This window comes from Macrosteles quadrilineatus, unplaced genomic scaffold (assembly GCF_028750875.1).
Source record: "Macrosteles quadrilineatus isolate MER2022 unplaced genomic scaffold, UCM_ALF_1.0 Scaffold_9__3_contigs__length_116548681, whole genome shotgun sequence".
NCBI lineage: Eukaryota > Metazoa > Arthropoda > Insecta > Hemiptera > Cicadellidae > Macrosteles > Macrosteles quadrilineatus.
Window position 1 is genome coordinate 114,354,747 of NW_026542602.1, and position 24,421 is coordinate 114,379,167.

The 24,421-nt window shown below is 35.5% G+C and overlaps 1 protein-coding gene across 1 annotated transcript in view; it reads left to right on the forward strand.

Moving 5' to 3' along the window:
• Nucleotides 1-2,140: 2,140 nt before the first annotated feature.
• Nucleotides 2,141-24,421, forward strand: part of LOC129002960 (dnaJ homolog subfamily B member 3-like) — a 99,319-nt gene continuing 77,038 nt past the window's right edge. Inside the window, exon 1 of the mRNA XM_054431099.1 lies at nucleotides 2,141-2,174. The gene's annotated coding sequence lies outside the window, so the exon portion shown is untranslated. The remainder of the gene's footprint in view (nucleotides 2,175-24,421) is intronic.

Consider the following 24,421-nt stretch of genomic DNA (forward strand, 5'->3'; position numbering starts at 1 on the left):
ACGGAGCAACAACGCGGACAAATTTAGATAAAATCTTGCGGAAACAAAAAAATACGCGTTAAGAATTGTGTTTAAGTTGAAAAGAGGTAAATCTGTTAAGCATTTATTTATTCCCACAAAAATCCTAACAGTTTATGCTCTCTACATTTTAGAGACTGTAATGTATGGCAAACAATTAGAAAATCAAAATTTTGTAAACAATGTTCACCCGTACAAAACCAGATTAAATAGAACCATACAATTTAGAAATTTTCAAAAAGAAAACGCAATACATGGGAACAAAATTGTTGTTTCATTTACTAAGGTTATTCCTTGGTGAACAAAACGTAATTAAATGCAAGAATAACTTAAAGGAATATTTGGTAAAATTAGCCCCATACTCTCTAACCAATTTTTTCGAAAACCAAAGAGTTTAGAGCAATTGTTTATGAGTAACAAATCAAATCAATAGATAAGAAATTGAATTTTTGCTGCCATACACATTAATTTATTTATTTTTAATTTTGACAAAATTAGTAGAACTGTTTTTGAATATAGGATTATTGTTATTAATATTTCTTTATGTAAACATTGACACTATTTGTTGTACCATTGTACAAATATAATATATATATTGTCAAAATATATATATTGTATAAATAAAGAATATTTGAATTGAATAAAGAAATTATTTAGAATTTAAAAAAAAAAACTTCTGAAGCCCTATGCGATTTTACACTGCTCAACTAACCAGATGTTGACCCTTGAAGCTTCTGACCATCCGCATCAGAAGTGGTTATTTGGCAGAGATCAGCTCAACAGCTGACCCTGTCACATTCAAGGTCTTTGTCTCAGACGAGAAAAACGATCTTTTGGAGGCTGGCGCCTCGGTCAAGAGGTTTTATTCGAACCATTTAAATTACATCCAAGCAAAGTTCCTTTTAAAAGGAAAGATGCATTGCCATATTTGGCATTAAGAAGTGTGATCTCAAGAACGTGTTCATGACAACTTCTTTAAAAACACTCTCAAGTGAAATGTTTCAATTCGTATGCATTTAGGAGCGCAATTTCGAAAACTGATCGCTTGGACGCATGCCAAGATTACTTGTTTGAATACTTTCATTTTAAGATAATAGTCAACACATTTAACTGTAGACCTTTGCAGTAGTTAAAATAAGTTTATTTAAGCTAAAAAATCTAAACAATTTATTACTGTACTACAAACAATTATTTTCAAAGATTCTGATGGCAAAATATTTATGAAATTTACGACAAAGAATATTCAATTAATTGCTGGGGTTATATGATTTTTTTCTAAATCTCTTTATGACAAAAAATAGTTTGATCGAAGTTTTATATTATTTTTATTTTTGCAATGGATATCTTAAAGTGAAGTAAAATAACTTATAAACACAAATTGACTTAGTAAGTTTGGTTGGTTTAATTAAGTTCAGTTTATTGTTTGCTGAAGAAAATAGGGGGCTATCCAAAAACGCGTTGATTTTGTTTAATTTTCTTAAAGGGACGAGTTTACTTAAACGCCACTTTGTATTCTTGTCCTTTTTCGTTGTCTTACTAAAACCATAGATAAAACATACTCAAAACGTAAGTTCTTTAAAAGTTACCTTGTTGTTTTTAACTATGGTAAATTTAACTAACCTAAACTAACTTCCACAGCTCTCTATAAACAAGGGGCGGACTCTTCATTCTGTGTTCCAATATACAACTGCCCCGAACTAAAAAAAAGAGAGAAAAGTTAAATTAAGGCACCCGTACAAAGAGTAACAAATATAACTACGATTTGTAATGACTTGTAATGAAATAAAAACACATTAATTGGGATACTCAACACCATATAATAAATTACAAAGGGGATAAACATTTTCCATAACTAGTTTTTTATTTCCTTTTTCCATATACTTAAAACAATGGTCCGGAACTGAGATTTACTATCTTCTGCAGGGGTTCTGTAGGATTTAATAGCTACATGCAGTAATCACAAAACAGTTTTGTTACCACCCCACCACTCTGCGCTGTACACTAGCTAGGCGCTGTACGCCTGCGCCGCGCTCAGTCTCGTACTGCGACTGCCCTGAGTAGCGCAGTCTGTCTGTGTGTGCGTAGTGTGATAGTGTGTGCCACTGCATCACAGATTACACTGACGCTTTGCAACTTTCGGATTTTATTACGATTAGGTAAGCTTGCCCTAATTTCCTCAAAGTAGCTGTATTTTACTTACTTATTGTACTCATTCTAAACAAATATTAAAAATAATAATTTTTAAGTGGTTATAAAAATTAGCTAAGCTATATGTTAATTATTTATTTACATTTATGTGACAGATTTATTATATCTCTGAGAAATTTATAAAGACAATGTAAACCAAATGCAACTCCATCTGCATCATCATGTGTTAGATGTGAATTTGTTGGGTCTTGAACATTTGTCTAAGCAAGTAATACTGAACTATTTTTTTTCTTCGGGATTTAATAAGACGTGTATTTCATCAAAACTACAGCTCAACAATAGTACAATAATTATATATATATATATATATATATATATGTATATATATTTAACCAAACAATTTGTTTTGACTCAATAAAGATACAAAAATACTACTTTTAAATTTTTCTGTATGACTTGTTTAGCCTATATGAAAATAACACCCTCGAGTAATATAAAAATGCATTATCAAAAAGAATTATTTTAATTTGGAATATTTTCTACGTCAAACAAAAATTAACACAACTTATATTTCAATCATGCAAGTCTGTCTATGCGTAGTGAACATGGAATATCCAGCCTATTCAACTCGAGTTCAAGAGTGTAATAACAAAGCCATAGGCCTAAAACATATTATTTAAGCACATAAAATAACGCTACAGTATGTGTAAATAATAGTTTATTAAGCTTTAAGTTTTGCGGTATTGGATCAATAAAGGGGCATACTGTGTTGGGTCAAATACAACTTATCAATAATGTTAAATAAGTACTCATTATATTTTTAATCAAGAGTTTTTATAACAGTTATCATGAATAAAAATATTGTTTGTCTATAATTTACAACAGTTTAATGCTACGATTATTCCAATTGGAACCATACCGACGGTTAACATTCTTCAGAGTGACAATTATTACTACTGTTTTAACCATTATTGAGGATTGGTGTTTGGAATTATAAGACATTTAAGACCAAACTCCGCTTAAAATTTGCCATTACAATAATAACACGGTATTAAAATGATGATTAACAATTAATTGCATCTTTCTTAGTATTTATGCTAAACCTGTTTAATTGTGTTATCCGAACATCGGGCTTGAAGTTAATTATTTTGTCTTTAGAATCAGCTTATGTACGCCTGGTGGTCGGCGTCGTACAATAGGCATATAATCTAACCGTACCCCTGGTGTGGGTAGAGGAGTGCTAAAAAGGGCTGTTCATTTTTATAAAACCTATTTATAAAGACGTAGGTTGCTGAAACCTTCCGTGGCTGGGTTGATTCAGGATTTACTATTTACCTTTACTAAGTATTGGTGTTTTATATCTATTTGAAATTCAAAAGGATGGCTGGACAAAAATAATTTTACATATTTTAAAAATCATAACAAGAAGTGGACTGAGTCACCTAGTGGAAAATCCCCAATCTTGATTGATTAGTGTGTTGAGTTGAGCCCACGCTTTCATAACCCACCAAAGCACCGTATGGGTGAAACTACATAAAGCAGGGAAATAAATACAGCCAACCCACCAGCTGCTGAAAATGGGAAAACTCGTCGTCATTCGGACTCGGGATTGTCTAAATTCCGCTCAGTAGGCAGCAGAGGTTGAATTTATATTCTCCGCATGACTCTAGTGTAAAGCTAATGTTCTTCACAGATTTCTCTATACATATTTGTTCTCAATTTCTTCCCACAGTCATGTGAGGAAACTGCTTTAAAAGGAGGTACTGCAAGATGTGTTGTGGTTTGTTTTTTGTTTCTGCTGGTACAGAGGTCGGTGAAGAGCAACGAAGTTTCTGGACCCGTAAAGAGGTAAACTGGAATGTGCTAACATAAAGAGTGCACAGACTTTTTAGTCAGTATGTTTAGCTGTTTAACAATAGCTTATATTTATGAAGTTAAGTCCAGCAAATATGAATTATTATATATTTTGACAATATTTCGAAATCACCCTTTTCCTTAAAAAGATCATTTCGAAATATTGTAAAAATAGAAAAAGAACTGACCATGAGGGCAAGATGTGTTGTTCTGGTGTTGTATGTTATTTGTTTCTGCTGGTTACCGGTACAGGTTAAGGTGGGTGAGGAGCAATGATGTTTCTGAACCCATAAAGAGGTAAACTGGAATGTGCTGGAGAGGGAGTTTAAGGCTAGGTATAGCTCACTGTGCCTGTGCCACCCCTAGATCCGCTACCAGGTCAGATTTCTGCACATATTACTGTATACCAACAATAACGGAGAATTGACCTCCACGGTTGGCAACAATGCAGTATCATGTATCAACAGGTGCACACATGGTGGTTGTGGTAACACTGATGCTGACAGATGTGAGGGCGCGCCTTTTTTCACTTCCGGTCGCTCCTCCCTGTTCTCCTTTAACAATTGCATTTAATTTTGCAACGTAGAAAATATTTAATATTTTCAATAACATAGTATTTTTTGCTGAAATTAGCGCACTCAAGCGCAAACGCACATGAATTACATCCAAACAAAATCTATATGTTGCTGTACCATAGAATAACCAACACAAGTAGACTTCTCTTGTAAATTTTGAAGTTCGTTTGTCTTGTCTTGTCCGGTGACACTGATCCCTAGTGTCGACGAAATTTTGTTTATATTATTTATGGTTAGTTTGATGATTTGTGCTTTACTGTTTGGTTATTTAACTAGCGGACGAGTATTGTTTATGATTAGATCGTTTTATCAGTTATATTAAAGTAAACAGTATTGTGTGAGTACCAAAATAAATTTCTACATTATTAATTATCAATTATTTAAGATAGGGACGACACTATGTGCGTATTTTAACCCAAATATGAGTGAAGGATGAGTGTAGGATGAGTGGCGCGATCCTGTAGTCTTGTTAGGGACTAAGGCCGACATGTTCCTTAGACACAGCTGTTAATTAATAGCCCATACAGCTAATGGCAACTAAGGGACCTACAGTTTAGAGTGGAATCCGAACCACATTGGATATTGTTAACCAAAACTCCGATGCTTACCTCGAAGTTCGTCTCGACCAACAACCGATGACTCGTGTAAACGTAAATGTTGGGAAAGTTGAAGTTAATCATGACTGAAGTGTTTCGTGTCATCTGTAAACATTTCTTGCTTTCCCTGGATTCACTTTGTAGCCCTTGGGCGGTTTGTTCGTTCGTGACGTTTCATCTTTGTTGTAGAGTCGTGTCGCTGTCGATAATGAGGTTGTTAGTTGTTATGCTTTTTCCATCATACTTGTGTTCAATTTGAGTGGTTGAAGTTGACTACAAACTTAAAAAAAAACATGTCATGATTCAATATCTGCCTTGAGAGTCATAGAAAGAATGTTTATTTCAACGTAAACGTTGAACTTTTATCAACGTATTTGATATTTTGAATGCCCAAGGAATTAAACACATCTCTCTTACTGATGTATCTTGTATCCTCCTTGTGGAAAGACAACTTTGAGGTTAGTTCCATCCAGCGAGCACATAATAATAATAATAATAGAGAGGACACGGCGTTTAACCAAATGCACTGAAAGTGTGGCCAAATCCGCCATCTTGGTCCGTCATACAGCCTGAATCCAAGACCCGCAAGCACAGTTCGCATTAAAAACCCCGCGACAAATACACGATCATAAACAACATTAATAGTTGACAAACAATTCTGAAATTTTGCACACTTGTAGATATGATATTGAGGAAAACGATGGTGTTAATATAAAACTATTAGTTACGATAGTAATTGAGTTATAAATATGTTTAATACTTATGTAGTTTAATTTTTCAATTTCAGACATGAAAAAGTTGTATTGCGAGGAAATTTCTTATTTTTTGGTCAGAGAAATTTCGTCAGCGGGAAAGTTGTGGATAAAAAACCAAATTTAGCTATACGATTCACCAAAAAATTTTATCATGTTCGGTTTTCTAAAAAATCAGGTACAAAACGGATCCATTGCCGCTGCTCCGCGCCACGCCCGCTGCGCCGCCGGCCGTCTTCTATACATTTAGCGTGCAGTGTTTTAATGTTTTATACTGTTGTACTGTAATATTGTATATATTAAAGACATTTTCAAATATATTGTCTATGTAGAATTTTCAACCGTTTAGCACAAATTTTTAAGGACTAATTAGCTTTCAATATCATTCAAGATAATCTAAAGACAATTCTGTAAGTTAAATTAAACTTCCTAAATATATTTGTAAAATTACACTCAATTTATTGTCCCAGAAAAATTACAGTTTTATTGAGATGTTGCCTGATTTTATTTTTGTGAAGACTTTCGTTACTTATTTTACAGTAGTAGCGAACTCTAACATTGGAATATTTTTTAGCAATAATTTTAATTAGGTACTAAACAAAAATGATTTTTGTCCATATTGTTTCATATCCTGAGAAATGTGTACTATTTGGAAACAAATTTACACCTACACATTGTCCAAGTACTTTGTTCGTCAAGTCCTCAAATTACATTGTTTTCCTTTACACTAAAATCATTTAACTTTATATCTTCACTATTCTCATCAAGCATAGCAGACGACTAGCGCGCTGCACACGCCGGGACTACTGTCGGGGAATTAAATATGTGCACTCGAGTTTGAGCCTAAATATCTCTTGAGATGAATTATTAGATTTTCTTGAGACAAAAATAAAATATAATCTGGGTTAAATACATTTTACGTGGTAACAATTTAAAAAAAATCCGTTTACCAGAAAAATTTATATAGTTGAAAGATCCTAAAAAGTACCGATTTTTAAGAAACTCTGCACTAACATTGAAGTTTAAAATTTAATTGTAAACAAACTACTCAGCCAATCTTTCTGAAATTGTTATGGCTTATTGGTAGGTTTATTGTTAACAGTTCCATGCATTTTAAAATGTTAACTCACAATAGTCTTTATGGTGATGTTTTTTTTTTTTTTTTTTTTTTAACGTATGCTAACATCGTTAATAAGACGCTAAAAATGTCGTTCAAAATGCCATCGTGTTTGTCGTGACACAAGAAATAAAATAACACTAATATGACAGATTTATAATGTGAACAAAGATGTTTTTTAAACAGATATATATTTGTAAACAAAAATTTCTCCCGCGATAAAAAGATCGATTTACTACGGTAAAAACAATCGATTTACTTTAAGACATTTCCAACAATATACTAATACGACAATGTACTTCCAGAAAAACCTAAGTAATTTTTATACAAAAGTATTTTTACGCCACACTACATTATTTTGATGAACTTTCCACGCATGGATTTAGTCCAGAAAACAGCTGTTTGCCACCAGCTTATTCAAATGGGGTTTCATTGCGTAATACTGTTCTGCAATGAGTTTTACCGGACACCAATCAGCTGATTATACTGTATTTTCGTGGCAATTAGTGGTTATAAACAAAAACATAACCTCTCATGACTAGTGATTTTTAGTCCTTTAGTTGGTGGAAATATATAAGGATTTGTACGGATTAAGTAGTATGGCGTAAACTATCGTACATAACTCGTCCAAAATGTGTGTACCGGACTCGTATGGTAATCCCACCATGGGTATGGTCGCACGGGAACGACCACACTCGTCCGGTAAACACTTATTTTCAGGACTAGTAACCTAATATACTATTACATTTCAACAAAGCCTATGTAAACAACGCTGACTCGAAGCATAGCAGACGACCAGCGCGTTGCAGACGCCGGGACTAGGCTAGCGCCGCCATCTTTGTCCGTTTCGTCGGCTAGTCAGACTGCCACGCTCCTGCGCTCCGAGTAGCGCTTCTATTTTGTTATGTGTTCGCTGGTTCCATCCGGCTAAAGAATATCTGTGTATCTTACTATGATCAGCTGTCTCTTTAGCAGAGCCCGTTGATCAAGAACGGCTGGACCCAGTTTGGAACATAAAAAAGCTAATGATTTTTTTTTACAGGAGATTTACTCACCTACCCAGATATATACTCTATTATAGAGTTACACTTGTTGAAGTTACTTAGATGTAAAATAAATAATATTTTCCAGAACTACAGTACACTATACAATCGTAACTATAACTTTAAACTTAAAACAAACATGCTATTTGTAATTCTATACCCGGACTTTGACCATGCACGGTGAGGAGAGCGATCACTTGACCACAGGTCAGCTGATTATCACCTGATAACTCAACAGCTGTTAGCGGGAAACCTGATTAATGGGCGGGAACGCTAGCACGTGGTCGAGATAGCCCCAATAGCTCTGTCGTCAAACTATACTTAACTAATAACAATATCACGTTATTGTGCTGGTTTGCGAAAATTATCCTACTTATTCACGAGACCGTGATTGTAATCATTTTCTTGAAAATATAGGGTGGTAACTTATCTTGGTGTTGGCACTATTTTGACTTGGATGTCTTCATGAGGTTATAAGGTGGAATGTATCTAGTTTTAAAAGTATTGAACCAGCTATAAGGAGTTGTGTACAAATTGCTTCTGAAGTAATAAATTCAGATAGTTTCATTCTGGCAGAATAGTAGGAAATTGGTAACCTAGACAAATTATAGAAGCGTTACAAACTTGACAATAAGAAAACGCTTGCTCGCTTGCTGAAACCATATAAAGTGTGAGGAACGGTTAGCTAAAATAACAATTGCAAAAATGCATTACAAGAACGTATACCTTAACAAATTTAGTATTCACACATGCCTAAATCGAGCGCACAAGTGATTTGCAACTTTAAGAGGTAAAGATGGATGTACACAACCAAAACCGTTTTACTTGGCTCGCAAAGTAATTATTTTGTCACAACTGCAACGGTTTTACAACATCGAAATATTGTTATTATTTAAAATTTTTGGTTGTTAATCAAATTAGAAAGTTAGAGTAGCTAATTTTGCATGTTTTCCATGATCGCTGTATTTTATTTGCAAGGTATAAATATTCACAGGTTAACAACCTAGCAGTTTTCTTCGTGTATAAATTTGATATGCCCTCTTGTTAGCAGCGGCGAATCGTACAAAAACTTGCCGGACCGTCCACACACTGGCTTACAATGCATTCATAACTAAAGCAGTAATTTTTTGTGTATATGGGTTCGAAAACCTTGTAAATTAAATACTCCACAAATAGTCATTTTGAATTAATAATTTGTTGAATTTATTTAATTTTAAATAGAAACTTTAAAGGGGATATAATTTAGAAATTGAAATCGAAACACATTAAATATCAAGGGGTCTTGAAGAGGCAACCAATCAAATTAAACTTAAATAATACAACTAAACAACCCCCAGGAGATGCTGCTATACCTATCTTGGAGTTTGCAGAAAGTGATATTATATTAGTGTATTTCACAGTCCTGAGTAATGTAGATACGAAACGTAATAAAATATAGGACATTCAATCTTTATTAATTAATTACATCGAAACTATTTCTGTCCGGGACGATATGTTATTTCATTATTTCCGAAGAGCAGAAGAGGACAGACCAGACAGAGGTATATAGCGAGGCACGCAGCTGACAGCGTACAAAGGTGATCGTCTGGCCTCTTTGTATGGAAATTAAAGTGGCAATGTATTGGCGGTGCGACCAACTGCCTTGTTTATTCATTAAGCACTGAACAAGAATTTACTACCACCGAAGAATATTCTGAGATATACTTCTATTGCTGTCCAAAACACAGTGTGTTTTCTTTATAATTATTGAAAGGTGTAACATTGGTAAGGATATACGTGCATTTCACGATTACATTGGTTAGGTCTGATCTGTCACCCAAGTTAAATTTCCTTCATTGATTGTTATGTAAGTTTAAGGCTATTAGCGTAATAATAAGAGATAGGGTCGTGATTTGTTATATCCCTATAGAGAGATATACAGGGTGTTCAAAAAAGGTGGGGGCATAATATTTACTTAGTGATTCCTTGGGTCAAAATAAAAAGAAAATCAAGAATAACATTTTCAACATTTTTTAAGCAAAATCACTTCGTTAACCAGATATCTGCCATTTGTATTTTTTATAAATACATTTTTATCTAAAAAAAAATTATGTAAGAAACACAAATGGCAGATATCTGGGCAACGAAATGATTTCGGAAAAAAAATGTTTGTTTTTATTTCCTCTTTATTTAGACCCAAAGAATCACTGCGTAAATTAAGTACCAACCTTTTTTAAACACCCTGTATATTTATACATTTATACATAATTTGCCTCCAGGATTGATTTATTGACATACAATTTAGACGACGGCTAGTGCAAGAAAATATGTTTGACAGTTGACGACTGAAGAGAAAGATTTGAAAATGGGATTTTAATCCCGAAACTATAGTAATCCACGACAATTTGGACTGATTGACGACAGGTTAAACCTAATTTTATGTCAAGATATATAAAGCTGCTGTAAAGGTTCGTAGCTGTACTGTGGAGATATATCAGCCTCTTTATTGTGTGCCTTGGATGTTTGAGACAATTTACAAACAGGTATAAAACAACACAGGAATTAAATTGATGTGATCAAACATTTTTCATTTATGAAGTAAAATTAAATTGACAAATACATCTAGGAGTAAAGACCAAACTTGAACCTTCTAGTACAAAATTGATTGTTCATGTTTCTCTTAATAAGTTGATTTACGTAAGCTATTTTAGTTATAGATTTAACTATCATTTTCAGTATCCAAACACTAAGGTTATAGCATGTTATAGCCGCTATCCAATGGTAATCGTACATTCTTAAGACTCATTTGATGCGATGTTTGATAATTAATGAATAAAGAAGGTGGGTCGCCGCGCTGTCGATATTACTTGGAATTTCCATACAATGAGAGTTGGACAATCACTTTAGCTCGCCGCTCGGCACACAGCTAGTTGGATTTCTTTCTTCTTCTGAGTTACAAAAAATATAATACTATAACATAATAATTTTGAGAGATTTTACGTGACAGTCAATACTATAACAACACACACATTTGTGCAATTAGTTGTTGCAATACTTTTATTCTTTTTTTAGATAAGTAAATCTAAAACGTCCTCCAAATCAACTCTTCCAATATTAATTTGTGCTAACTACCACTGGTTATTGACGGGATTTAAGCCCGAACCTTTAGAAGCCACATCCACACAGTATTCAGTAACATGTTAAGTATGGATTAGAGTTTGTTGTGTTGAAAGAAACTGTGAAGAACTTTAGGATATAGTTGGTTATATACATAAAAGAAAACATTTTTACCCGACCTCCACTTTATTGATTAAATACTCTCTTACTAACAGTAACTGACCTCCAACAGCAATCCAATCCATTGAAACTCAATGTGTACAGAGTTCCTAGATAGTCAAAACTACCAATTTGAATAAATTTAAATCAAGTTAAGTCAATATTTAAAAACGCATAAAAATAATATCCCTCAAATCTTACATAGACCAGGCCCATAATTAAAAAATCCCTCTCTATAAGGTGCAAGAAGCATTTCATGTAACAATTAGCGAAACAAAGTTTTTAGGGTATTTCGACCCTGCTGAGTACGAATCTGCCTGTTGCCAACTCGAAATTTGAACCGGAAGTGCGGTATCCAAGATGGCGGCCAAAACTCTGTTTGCCCCATATCTCCCTTGTTAGTTGGCCTAAAATAATGGTTTAAACGTGTATATAGGGGGTTTTCAGATGCCAATCACATTAAAACACTCAAAACTTACTTAAATTAAGTTTTGAGGGCATATCTTCTAAAATAGCACCCAAGATGGCCGCCAAAAATTCTAATATCCGCATATCTCCCTTGTGTTTTGGCTTAAAATAATTATTTAGACGTCTGCATATGGGTTTTCTCGGATGCCAAACACATTGCAACACCCAAAATTTACTTACAATAAGTTATGGGGGCATATATTCCAAGATGGCATCCGAAATGGCCGCCAAAAACTCTTATTTCCGTATATATATAAATCCCTTGTTTGTTTGTTTAAATTAATTATTTAAACGTCTACAAAGGTATTTTCTCGGATTTTAATTACATTGCAACACTCATTAATTACTTCCTCTGAGTTTAGATGACATATGTTTCTAAGGTGGCAATAAAAACTGCATTGTGCTTACGTGAGCTCCTTGCGTATTACGTATTGTATTTAGTGTTTAAAACTAGTCAGATATATTGTATATTAGTGGCTGAATATTTACTACTATTTTTGAAATACCAATTGAAATTTAGCAATGTTAAAGTAGAAGGCAAATTGTTTAATGTACTCTGGTGGTACCGTAGGTAGTATAACAGAACCTGTAATTAAGTAATTGAAGAATTAATTGTGTATGATGTTGACGAATTTATCAAAGCTATAGCTATCAAAGCATGCAGTTCCAAATCCAAAGTAGTCTCATTTCGTTTACGGCAACAGGAAGTAGATATTGAGCCTGTGGTTATGGCGGATGATGTACCATTGGAGTTTGAAAATTCCATTAAATTTTTGGGGATGTACATTGACAAAGGGCTAACCTGGGGAGATCAAGTTGATCACATTTGTGCCAAGGGCCGAGACGTCCATCATTATGAGACTAGGGGCAGGGACGATTACCGGACTCTGCAGCATAGAAGTGTGGCGTTCGAGTCTTTGCCATCGCAGATTGGTATCACAATCCTCAACAAACTTCCTGCCAGCATCAAACATGCCGAAAAAAATCAAAACTCGGTTAAAACGCCTTTTGGTGTCCAATGTGCTTTACTCTGTCGACGATTTCATGAACAACCGCTGGGATATCTAAATTCTAGGAAATGTCGCGAAATAAATTCAGGCACTGGTGTTAAAAAAACCCCTGACCAAATGTAAATAATAACTTGTATTGTTTTTTCCCAAATATTATCTGACGTTTGTAATGCAATGTATTTTGTCGACTACAATAAACTAATTATTATTATTATTATTATTATCACTTATTTAAGGTGTCCAGTTATGTAAATAGATATTTATTGTAAAATATGACGATGCCATACTATGTTTTGTATGTTTCACGGCAATAAATAGTTTGACTTGATTTAATGTTATTTGAACGTTTAGTCCAACAGAACCTGTAAAAATTATTTTTTAGACCATACCTCAAATCCGCAAGAGGTGGTGCATGTAAATTAAACTAAACAAAGGTTCTTTATAACACATTAATAAATAATAATAAACAATTTGGTTATAATATTAACAATGATACTGTACTGTTATATTGTATTGATCTTGTGGTACCAGGCCATTTATGTGGTACCACCCATCAATGGAGGTTTATTTACCATGGGTCTCAATGGATGAAATAGATCGTTTAAAGGTTTTTTTATGGCAGCATTGTGTTGGCTGCACTGATCAACATTAATCAGCAAACAACTCTTATTCTTTTTAATATCTTATGTTGGCCAACCGTCTATAAAAGTTAGTTTATGAAGAGAAAGTAAACAATTGTATACATGTGTACAAAATAATTGTTAATAAGGTAACATCTTTTGTTTTCCAACCGTCTGTAAAAGTTTGTTTGAGAAGAGAAAGTAAACATTTGTAAATTTCTAAGAAATAATTATTTGAGTTAAGTACATGTATTAAATCCTTAGTTTATTCAAAATTAGCAATAGGGAGTTTTTGAACCATTTGTCAAATAATCACGGTAAACGCTATTCGTTATGTTTTCTCGTTTATTAAATGTGAAAATAACGTATTACGTCTACCGTTATTGTTAATAATTTTTACAGGTTCTGTTGGACTAAACGTTCAAATAATATCAAATCAAATCAAATTATTTATTGCCGTAAAACATACAAAACATACGTATGGCATCGTCATATTTAACAATAAATATCTATTTACATAACTGGACACCTTAAATAAGTGATAAATTCGTCAACATCATACACAATTAATTCTACAATTACTTAATTACAGGTTCTGTTATACTACGCGTTATCTACAGTACCACCAGAGTACATTAAACAATTTGCCTTCTACTTTAACATTGCTAAATTTCAATTGGTATTTCAAAAATAGTAGCAAATATTCAGCCACTTATATATATCTGACTGTCGATACCCACGGAGCTCACGTAAGCACAATAAAGTTTTTATTGCCACCTTAGAAACATATGTCATCTAAACTCAAAGGAAGTAAATAATGAGTGTTGCAATGTGATTAACATACGAGAAAATACCTTTGTAGACGTTTAAATAATTAATTTAAACAAACAAACAAGGGCTATATATATACGGAAATAAGAGTTTTTGGCGGCCATGTCGGATGCCATCTTGGAATATATGCCCCCATATCTTATTGTAAGTAAATTTTGGGTGTTGCGTGTGGCATCCGAAAACCCCTATGCACACGTCTAAATAATGATTTTAACCTAAAAAACAAGGGAGATATGCGGAAATTCGAATTTTTGGCGGCCATCTTGGGCGCCATTTTGGAAGATATGCCCTCAAAATTTAATTTAAGTAAATTTTGAGTGTTTTAATGTGATTGGCATCTGAAAACCCCCTATATACACGTTTAAACCATTATTTTAGGCCAACTAACAAGGGAGATATGGGGCAAACAGAGTTTTGGCCGCCATCTTGGATACCGCACTTCCGGTTCAAATTTCGCGTTGGCAACAGGCAGATTCGTACTCAGCGGGGTCGAAATACCCTAAAAACGTTGTTTCCCCAATTGTTACATGAAATGCTTCTTGCATTGCCTTTTTTTGAAAACGGGCCTAGTCTAACACCCTTTTCTTGATTGCAGAATTCCTAATTCTGCAATCAATCAATTTGGATGTAAGGTAGGCCTACATCCAAAAAATAATCATTAATTTATCCATAGCGACTATTACAGTAATATAGCTGCAAACATACACAACTCAATTTGTTGTTTCATGTTTCTGTGTATCAATAACATGGATTTGGATCCTTTTGATGTGCTATTTCAATATCTAAGTGGAAATTTCATTATTTTGAAGCAAACCCGTGTCAATCCACGTAGGCCTATGTTCTAACGTTTTAATGAGCACCATTGTACATTTTCTGTAAGGCTAAGGTTGTAACTTTTTTGGTTCTAAGTAGCCTTGCCGATGGACAGTTTTGTCCTCTTGCTAGACGTTCCCTACTCCGTTTCTGTCTCTAGATCTCCGTAGACCGCGGACCCTTGGGCGAGTCGTGTGAGTTCTGCCAATCCATGTCTCTGCTCTATCATCCACTTTCCTTTACCGTTATATGTTATCGTCACGCCCTACTTGTCAGCTTTTCTCTTTACGACCAACTTAAGTGTATGAGTTACACATTTTGAATCAACCCCCTGCAATTCAAGGTGTGCCTCGTAAAGGTGGAACCGAGAAAAATCACCGAGACAATTTTCACTTTTGTTATTTTCCCAGGTGCTCGATTGTTGTTATGATTTGGTTTCTAGTTGGTTGTGTTGTCATTTATAAGCTGTTGTTGTTTCCACTACCGCTATCAACGCCATTCAGGCAGTTCAACACGTCTACGCCTCAAACGACACATAAATTTCATTATATTGAGTATTTGTCCATGTCTATTGTCAATTCCAAAGTTTCTGCTACTATTGTTGTTGTTGATTATGCAACTAACCCTATCTGCTAGGCAGTTTGTTGGTGCCCCAAAAAATAAACTCATTCTAGTTCATTTCTCGTCTTATCTCTTGGTGCAAATAAGAAAGATAGCTACGTTGTAACGACCACATGTCTAGGAGCACACTTAAAACGCATTTTAACTCTATTTTGTTGTTGTTGTAATGGTAGTTGTCACTTCTGCTGTTGTTGCCAAGCCAGTTAGTTACGTCCACATGTCAGAAGAAACATGACAATATTCACAGGGTTCACTTTGCGTTTGTGTTTTCAATAACATTGGCAATTTTTACGTTTCTTTCTATGAAAACGGCCCAAACCCTGGCCTGGTTCAATCAAACTAGCCTTAATAATATCAGTAATATTCAACGACAATTAATTTCTGAGTCCAAGCTAGATTTTTCTTGGAATCGTAACAGCGATTTTCAGACTTGTAGGGGAGCACTACATTTACTCGGTCACCCAGCCAGTTTGTTTTCTCACCTTATCTTTTGCTGCTCCTGGTGTTATTGTTGTCACCTCGTCAAGTCGTCACAACCTCATGTCGGTGACTCACTTGAAACTCCTTTCCATTCCTCTTATCTTGTAGGTGTTGTTGTTTGTGCTTCTGCTGCTGTTATCTCAAAAGATCGTCACGTCCACGTGCCAGGGAACACACACACCTCTCCTCTTTTCTTTCCTCATATAGTCTCTTCTTCTTGTTGTTGTTGTTGTTGTCATTTTTGCTGCTGCTCCTGTCACTGTTGTTGTCGTTGTTGTTGTCTCAAAAGTTCGTCACGTCCACGTGCCAGGGAACACACACACCTCTCTCAGCTCTTTCCTTATATATTATCTTGTTGTTGTAGTCATTGTTGCTGCTGCTCCAGCCACTGTTGTTGTTGCCTCTACAGTCCGTCACGTCCACGTGCCAGGATACAGAACACACACACTTCTCTTCAGCTCTTTCCTCAACAGTCTCTTGTTGTTGTCGTTGTCATTGTTGCTGCTGCTCCTGCCACTGTTGTTGTTGCCTACAGTTCGTCACGTCCACGTGCCAGGATACAGAACACACACACTTCTCTTCAGCTCTTTCCTCAATAGTCTCTTGTTGTTGTCGTTGTCATTGTTGCTGCTGCTCCTGCCACTGTTGTTGTTGCCTCTACAGTTCGTCACGTCCACGTGCCAGGGGACACACGTGCAGTTACGCTCTATCGCTTGTCACTTCGTGTCTCTGCTTTCACTTTCACACTCATTTGCCTCACTAATCAACCAGTCATGTCCCGTTCCTTGTTCGTAACATTCCTCCACCGGGTTTTGTCACTTTGTATGACTTAATGGACAAGCAGTAATTAGTTTGTTTAGAGATGTCAATAAATGTTAGGGCGTTTGTTTACCACTTGCTGTGGACATCAAGTTTGGTTGCTTGCGCTACATAAACTGTTAAAACAGAGGATAACTGTAAGTAAGGACCATGAGGTCCTTAGTTCGCTTGAGTAAAGAAGAATTTTCATTTATTTATTCATTAAAATGAAATGAAAGCATTTGATTTTTTGATTCATAAAAACCGTTCCAATATCCGTCGTGTATTAGTTCGTAAAACACGCTAACACTGGACTACTAACAAGTCTCTAATCAACTGTTTCTACAACATTATATAATCCGTTGCATTAAACAAATTCGTTCCGAAGTGAGTTCGGATCATCGAAGTATATGTGTTATATACTTCGATGGTTCGGATCGACGAACACGCTCTAAAGACAGGAGAGATTCTAGCAACCAATCTCACAATACACTCTGACAACGATTTAACTCTGACTTGAAAACCAATAAGTAGGCTTAAATGTTTTATTCCGTGATTATTACTTTACTAATGGTGGTTATATTTTGATAACAAAATTAGCCATAATTTTGTATCAATTGACGATTTTGAAATAGTTATAATATTACTTACTGCAGGTTGTAGTCGTCACTGTACGCGATTTACTTACTTGTAATGTCACGGACGAAATGAAATTCAGAAATAGCAAAATAAAGGAATAATTCAACACCAAATTGAGCTTGTGTCCTTAATTCCAAACAACAAACTACACTTGTTTACATTATTAAAACAATTAAAACACATGAGTAATAAATTCAAATCATTTATGGAAACAAAACAGTCTTTTTGAAATCAATTAAAATCTGTCTCTCAGCAAATGTTCTTTTATATATATACTGAAGTTTTAACCAATGACTTACTGGTCATATCACGAAAAGGTATGGACGCTATCTTATTTTATGGGCATGCACATAAAATATGTTATGTGTCATATACATAACTAGTAATTACCTGATTTAGTTGGTCGAAGATAAAGCTGGAAATAAGAAATCCATTTCACATTTTTACATTGTACCTGATACTCTAGTAAACTGTGAGTACACAAGTGTGACCTAGACTGGCTAATCCAACTGTAAACTCTCTAGAGATTACAGTCTCAGTAAACACTGGTAAACCTTCCCAGGTAGTGATTACCGCGGCCAGTGACGCGGCAGCTACATTAACATGCCGAAGACCCGCACGAAGTGGGTCTCTGGTTCTAATTAATTCCCAACAACCACAACCCTCCAGTCTGGAGATGGGGTCGCGATTCCGTCGGAGCTGCTCCAGGCAGTCACACCGTCACTTTCTGATCGCCCGATCCGAATTTGGTTGAAACAAAAACGTCGTGCGTCCCCAAGTATCGAGGTTATCTTCAGGTTTCACCCGGGACGCTTTTTGATTTAATTGTAGAGAGACAGTCTTTCTCCGAGCGTGAGTGAAACCGTCAGAAATAACTGGGATTAAAGTTACACTCGATTACGAGTTTAATCCGCCGAGTTGTTGAGAAGTTATTAGTTTGATTGTCGGTTTTGGTTTCTGATCTATGCATTTCGGGGGATGAAAGTCGTTCTGTAATCCAGCTACTTGGAGGTTTCAAATTGTGGATATTTATAGGCATACACTGTGCATACTCCCTGGTGTGGATTAACGTACCTAGTGAGTACTACGACTACTCGCAGTGCTATCCTGATCATTAGACCAATCTACAGCTCCAATTGGACTTCAAGACAGCGCGTCTTGGTTTTTTACGTTTAACTTTTAGTTTTAAGGAAGAAAAGTTTGTAATAAACAATTTTTTTTAGTAACTGGTTTCGAGCAAGCTCTACAGATTTATGAGTAGATAAAAACTTTACTTTATTCCGTTTACTAGTAAAACAAAATCGGCAACATTTTTTCGTTGCTGTTGTCTCTACAGTTTTCAAGTTTTTAGGTTGTCGTTAGAAACGGTAGCAGTTATACTAATTAAAAAATCTATACAGATTACAGATTAACTGATATTGCTATGGTTGTACTGCTAGTGGTGAATGTCTTCTCGTCGTTAACTGTAAATAGAATCTTCTTTCAGGATTGTTAAACCCACGTCTTTTGTCACCACGCGTAGCCAACAGGGCTGAAGCGTTTCTCATTGCAGCAAAAAACAAATCATTATCCGACAATGATCCAAGACGCGGAAGAATTTCGTTCTAACGAGCGAGAGGGGAGACTGCGACAAAGGAGGCTGTCGCAATGTAAACCGCCTTCTGGGGACCGTAACAACACGTTACACATTCAGGGGACCGTGCATTCGACACGTCCATCTTGTGAAAGGGCCCGTTGCTTTACACAACCGAGATTAGATCAAAAATGTTGTACATTATTGCTTTCCTGGTAATAGTTTATGTACAAATCTAAAATTCTTTTGCTCCTAGTTGCATCTTAAAAGTATCTAGTATACAGGATTTTTGTGTTCACCTTTCATGGAGCTTGAGCGTGAAAGTGTTTTGATAACTTTGATAATGGATTTAATACAACATTTTGAGGTACTAATACAATACATAATGAGGAAAAATAAGTTTATTTTGATGTAATTAATTGTCTTTAATCAGTGCTTCAGAAATTACTATGTAAACAATTTTACTGTACTTAAACCATTTTAAAGCACTGTATATCGACTATAATGGGTACCTGAGTGGATCTCTTGCTTGTCCAGCAATCAGAATATTGCTTGTTCAATCTTTGGAAAAGTCAGAAGCTTTTTGTTAGAAATTGGAACCAGCCATCGAGCTGCTGATCATTGGGCTATAGATCCAGCTGATCAGACTGTAACAAAGGCAGCGCTATAACTTGACTTAATCAACATTCATATTCACCTTCAAATTCGCATCCTAGTATGCCGTTGCCTTAAAACTCATTATTTGATTTTTCTAAATAATTTCTACGGTACCTGTTACTACTATTACCTACCTTAGATTCTGTCAATTCTGTGGTCTTATCTGAAGTCGACATCCAATTTATTCCCTGTTGGCTCCGCAGTACGCTTACAAACAACTCTATTCGCCTCAGTCTTTTAAACGTTTGCAAAAGGCGTTAGTGAAGTACACGTATTTCTGTTATCAGCTAGGTATTTTCTGGTATTTCCTTGTAGTGTTCCGTTGTGTTCAGAGTACTGGTACTACTATACAGGGTGTCCCGGAACTCTCTACCAATATTTTAGGGCATTGCTCCTGGGTAAGAAACATAACTAAATATCATATTTTAACTGTCCGGAAGTCATTAGTTACTCACACAGCCGCCATTTTGTTTTTTTCAGTTATTAATATTTTTCTAAAGAATGGTTAAACATACGAAATGGAGACTTTGCACAAACATATATGACAACTAGACAAAGCTACCAAAAAAATATCACGATTTTTCAAATTCATAAAACAAAATGGCGGCCATTTAAAATTTTTTGTAAAATCAGTGGTTTTTAGCGAATTTCCCTATAGGGAAGTAGCTATTACCGTAGGTCTCATGGTAAGACTTAGGCCCGGGACCGATTTACTTTTTCATTTTGATGTCCCCAGAGGCCAAAAACACCATTCGTTCAAATTTTTATATATGTATATATATATATATAGATATATATATATATATATATATATATAGATTTATATATATATGTGTCCGTGAACACGATAACTTGAGTAATTTTTATCCGATTTTGATGAAATTTGGTTTGAAGGTGTAAGGCGGGATAAACTTGAATGAGTTCGCGATCCAGCATGATCGGACCATGGGAACAGGATTTTATGGGGGGTTTTATGGGGTAAAAATTGGTTTTTCTTACTTTTGACCCTCAAAACACAAAATTTTCCAATTTTTCTCTAAACCTTCTTAAAGAGCTTAAAAAAAACAAACAATTCAGTATATCAAAGTGTTTTTGTACGGTTATTGGTTACGGAGAAAACAAAAAAAAATAAATTTAAAATTCCCATGTTATCCTTATGGAGAATATTGTAAAATGTTGTAGTTTGCTTGTTTATGGATATCTTTTGATCAAACTTGGCAAATATATTCATTTTATACTAAGCAATAATTATTTTACTTAAAACACACTATTTATTAGTTTCCTTGTAGCAGCAAACCTAGGTACTCGTTAAACCTAATGTTATTAAAATATATTTAACTGAAAATCAATTCAGACAAATGGAAATTCGCTTAGTCGGCAGGTTTGCTGTGGCGGGGGTATTGAGTTATTTAAGAAAGAAAAATTTAAATGGCCGCCATTTTGTTTTATGAATTTGAAAAATCTTCATAATTTTTTTGGAGCTTTGTCTAGTTGTCATGAATGTTTGTGCAAAGTTTCCATATCGTATGTTTAACCATTCTTTAGAAAAAAATTAATAACTGAAAAAAACAAAATGGCGGCTGTGTGAGTAACTAAGGACTTCCGGACAATTTAAATATGATATTTAGGTACGTTTCTTACCCAGGATCAATGCCCTAAAATATTGGTAGACAGTTCCGGGACACCCTGTATGAAGTAATATACTAATTATATTACTTCATCTATGGTACTACGCAACGCAACTCTAGTTACCTCTGACCGGAGGACACCTATGTTCTCAGGCTCGGCGGAGAAGTCATGAACTCGTTTTGTTTCCTCGGACTTCATTTCCATGAGACCCAACTCGGTTTTCATAGATCGCGTAACTAAACAAAACTTGCAAGGTTGCAGAGCCAGGAGTGTCGGCAACGTCGCCCTCGTCAGTATCCGCTACTTCAGCACCAGTGATTGATATTGTTCCAGTAAACTAGAAAGATTTTCTAACATCTCAAATCTATACACATTGACTGTTGCGTATTTTTACAAGCATGGCTAAAAATTATCTTTTGTAATTTGCTGTGTGGTACACCTTTTTGTAGTTGACCTGAACACCATTAATAATTTCATAGTTCAATTCGTGATGCGATGTAAACTAAAGGACGTGTTGACAAACGGTAGATGACAGTTGATTATACAGCGTGGCAAATATTGGGCTATAAAATATATTTTTACAACCATAACATTTTTTAACACAATATTACTGTTGTGCTCAAACCTCATGTTTACGTTTTTAATATAATCTTTGACTATTTATACAACTTCAGTATCCAATAGTCAATGATAGAAACTAGCAGTAATGTCATATAGGTATTTAATATGTTGGTAGTTTATTATCTACCAACAGTATTTTCGTCTAAACAGTTGGAACTAACACTTGTTGCCGTGCCGTTGTTATACGTACAGTAAACATGCCAGTTGTCACGGTTCTTGCGTAAATACGCGACAATTTCTAACATTAATATTACTGTCACTGTATTCCTTCTGTTTCGCCAGATATCTGACGTTCGCGTCCTGTATTTCTCATGATTTTCAAGATCGTCTTTGTTGTGTCAATCTGTATAACAGGGATATCATCAGACTGCTTGGAAGAGGACCTCGAGAACATCAAGAGTCAATGGAACGACCGTACTCCAGAAGTCCAATTATGGTTCGGCGGTACTTGGACCGTCTACATGATGTCCGAGTAAGACATGGGAGTCAACAGTAAGCTGAAACACAGACAATGGAATAAACCATTAAAGTATTATATTGTCTGTGGCTGAAATGTCAACAGGAAGTGGATCTGCAAACGAACACTACGAAGAAAAGTCACACGTATCTGAACTTAAATTATTCCCAAACAGAGCCCAGAGCTTATTTGCAGACATTCACACATAATGGGAAAGAGCTTTCAATCAGAAATAACTTGGTGTATCAAAACACCACAGCTGGCGTGCAAGCGATCTGGATGTGCGCCGAGGGTTTGTCTAAAGGAATAATTTACGTTGTCATTAAACACATCATTACGGTACAAGGACTTCAACAGACCAAAGATGCGACCAATGAATTTTTGGCTGCGATCAAGGCGGCAAAACTGCCAGAACCAAGAGATGCACCGATTGTCCGTACCAAGTTATGTATACACTCTTACTAGGCCCTATTATATAGACGATATCGAACAAGTATATTCTGTTCTACGCATACTGTACGTATTAAATGGGGTTTCATCCATGAGTTTGTCTCTTTTTAAATGCTACTCAACATTGCATTTGATAGCACTTTCATTTGAGAAAAATTTCCTATATCATTCATCAGGTACGATGTCAAACCAAATCATAATATTATTTTGAAGTATGAATAAATGTTTATATTAACACGTTTATATTAACGTCTGCTATCTACGACTACAAAGAGCGTAACGTAGTTGTCTGAGTGGCAGAGTGGTTATAGCATAGTGATATGGTTATTGCTCACCTTTAAATCTGAAGGTTGCTAAATAGATCTAGGGAGGATCAATTCCAGACCCAGATTTGTCGTTGGCTACCAATGAACTAAAGGTCGACGTTAGGTATCAAGGGTAGGTGTTGGACCGCTCCTTTACAAAAAGTGAAATATTTCCAATTTAGTAGTTGAATTGCGCCAACTACTTCAGGGAGCCATCCGATACGTTCCTGCACCAAGTGGCGGCCCTCTTTGACTGCGAGTGGGTTAGGTTAGGTTAGGATGACACGTAAACAAAAACATTCCCTCTGTCAGCAACTCACCCCTTGGCTTGGGCTTGGCGCAACTAAGGAACATTTTTGGGACCCCTTGAGGGCTTGGCGCAATTAAGGAACTCTTTGGCGTAATTAATGCACGGCCGTTTCCGATGCAAAGTGCAACTGATGTAATTTCGCTCCCGCAATATTGGCCACAAGGCCGACCAGCTGGCACGGCTCCTCTCACGGGTGGCAGTAACCATGTTTACATCATATAACATAGATAAATGTCCTATCGTGCGATCAGAGAAATGAATAAGGACTTTTATTTGTCGTTTGTCCTTGCGAAACCCACGTGGGAAATTTATCGGACACTCGCACTTAGCTTTGGCTAGATACGGCTTGTGCCATAACAATCTGTGTGGGCTACACTAGTCGTAATGTATCGTAGAAATTGTTAACCATTTGTTTGTAAATGTATCCAGGTCTAGTAGTTCTACCAGTGCTTCGCAACAAAGTACGGATACAGGATAGAATAAGTTCAGTGAAGATTTATTTGGAGTTGTAGTATTATATACCATGTCGGGTCCGCTGAAGGCAATCATATGTCTAAAACATACATAAATATACCTTTTTGCAACACTTTGCATTAAATCAACTTTTGTCCAAAGGTTTTTGCTTGTTGGAAAGACAAACATGTATTAAGAGTGAAATCATAAATTTAGTAAGGGAATAAAAAATAAACAGATTTATGGCTTGAGACTTAGTTATTATTCATTCTACTCTTTAAAAACTGAAATGTTATCCATCTCTGAATGTGCATTTAGAAATATCTGT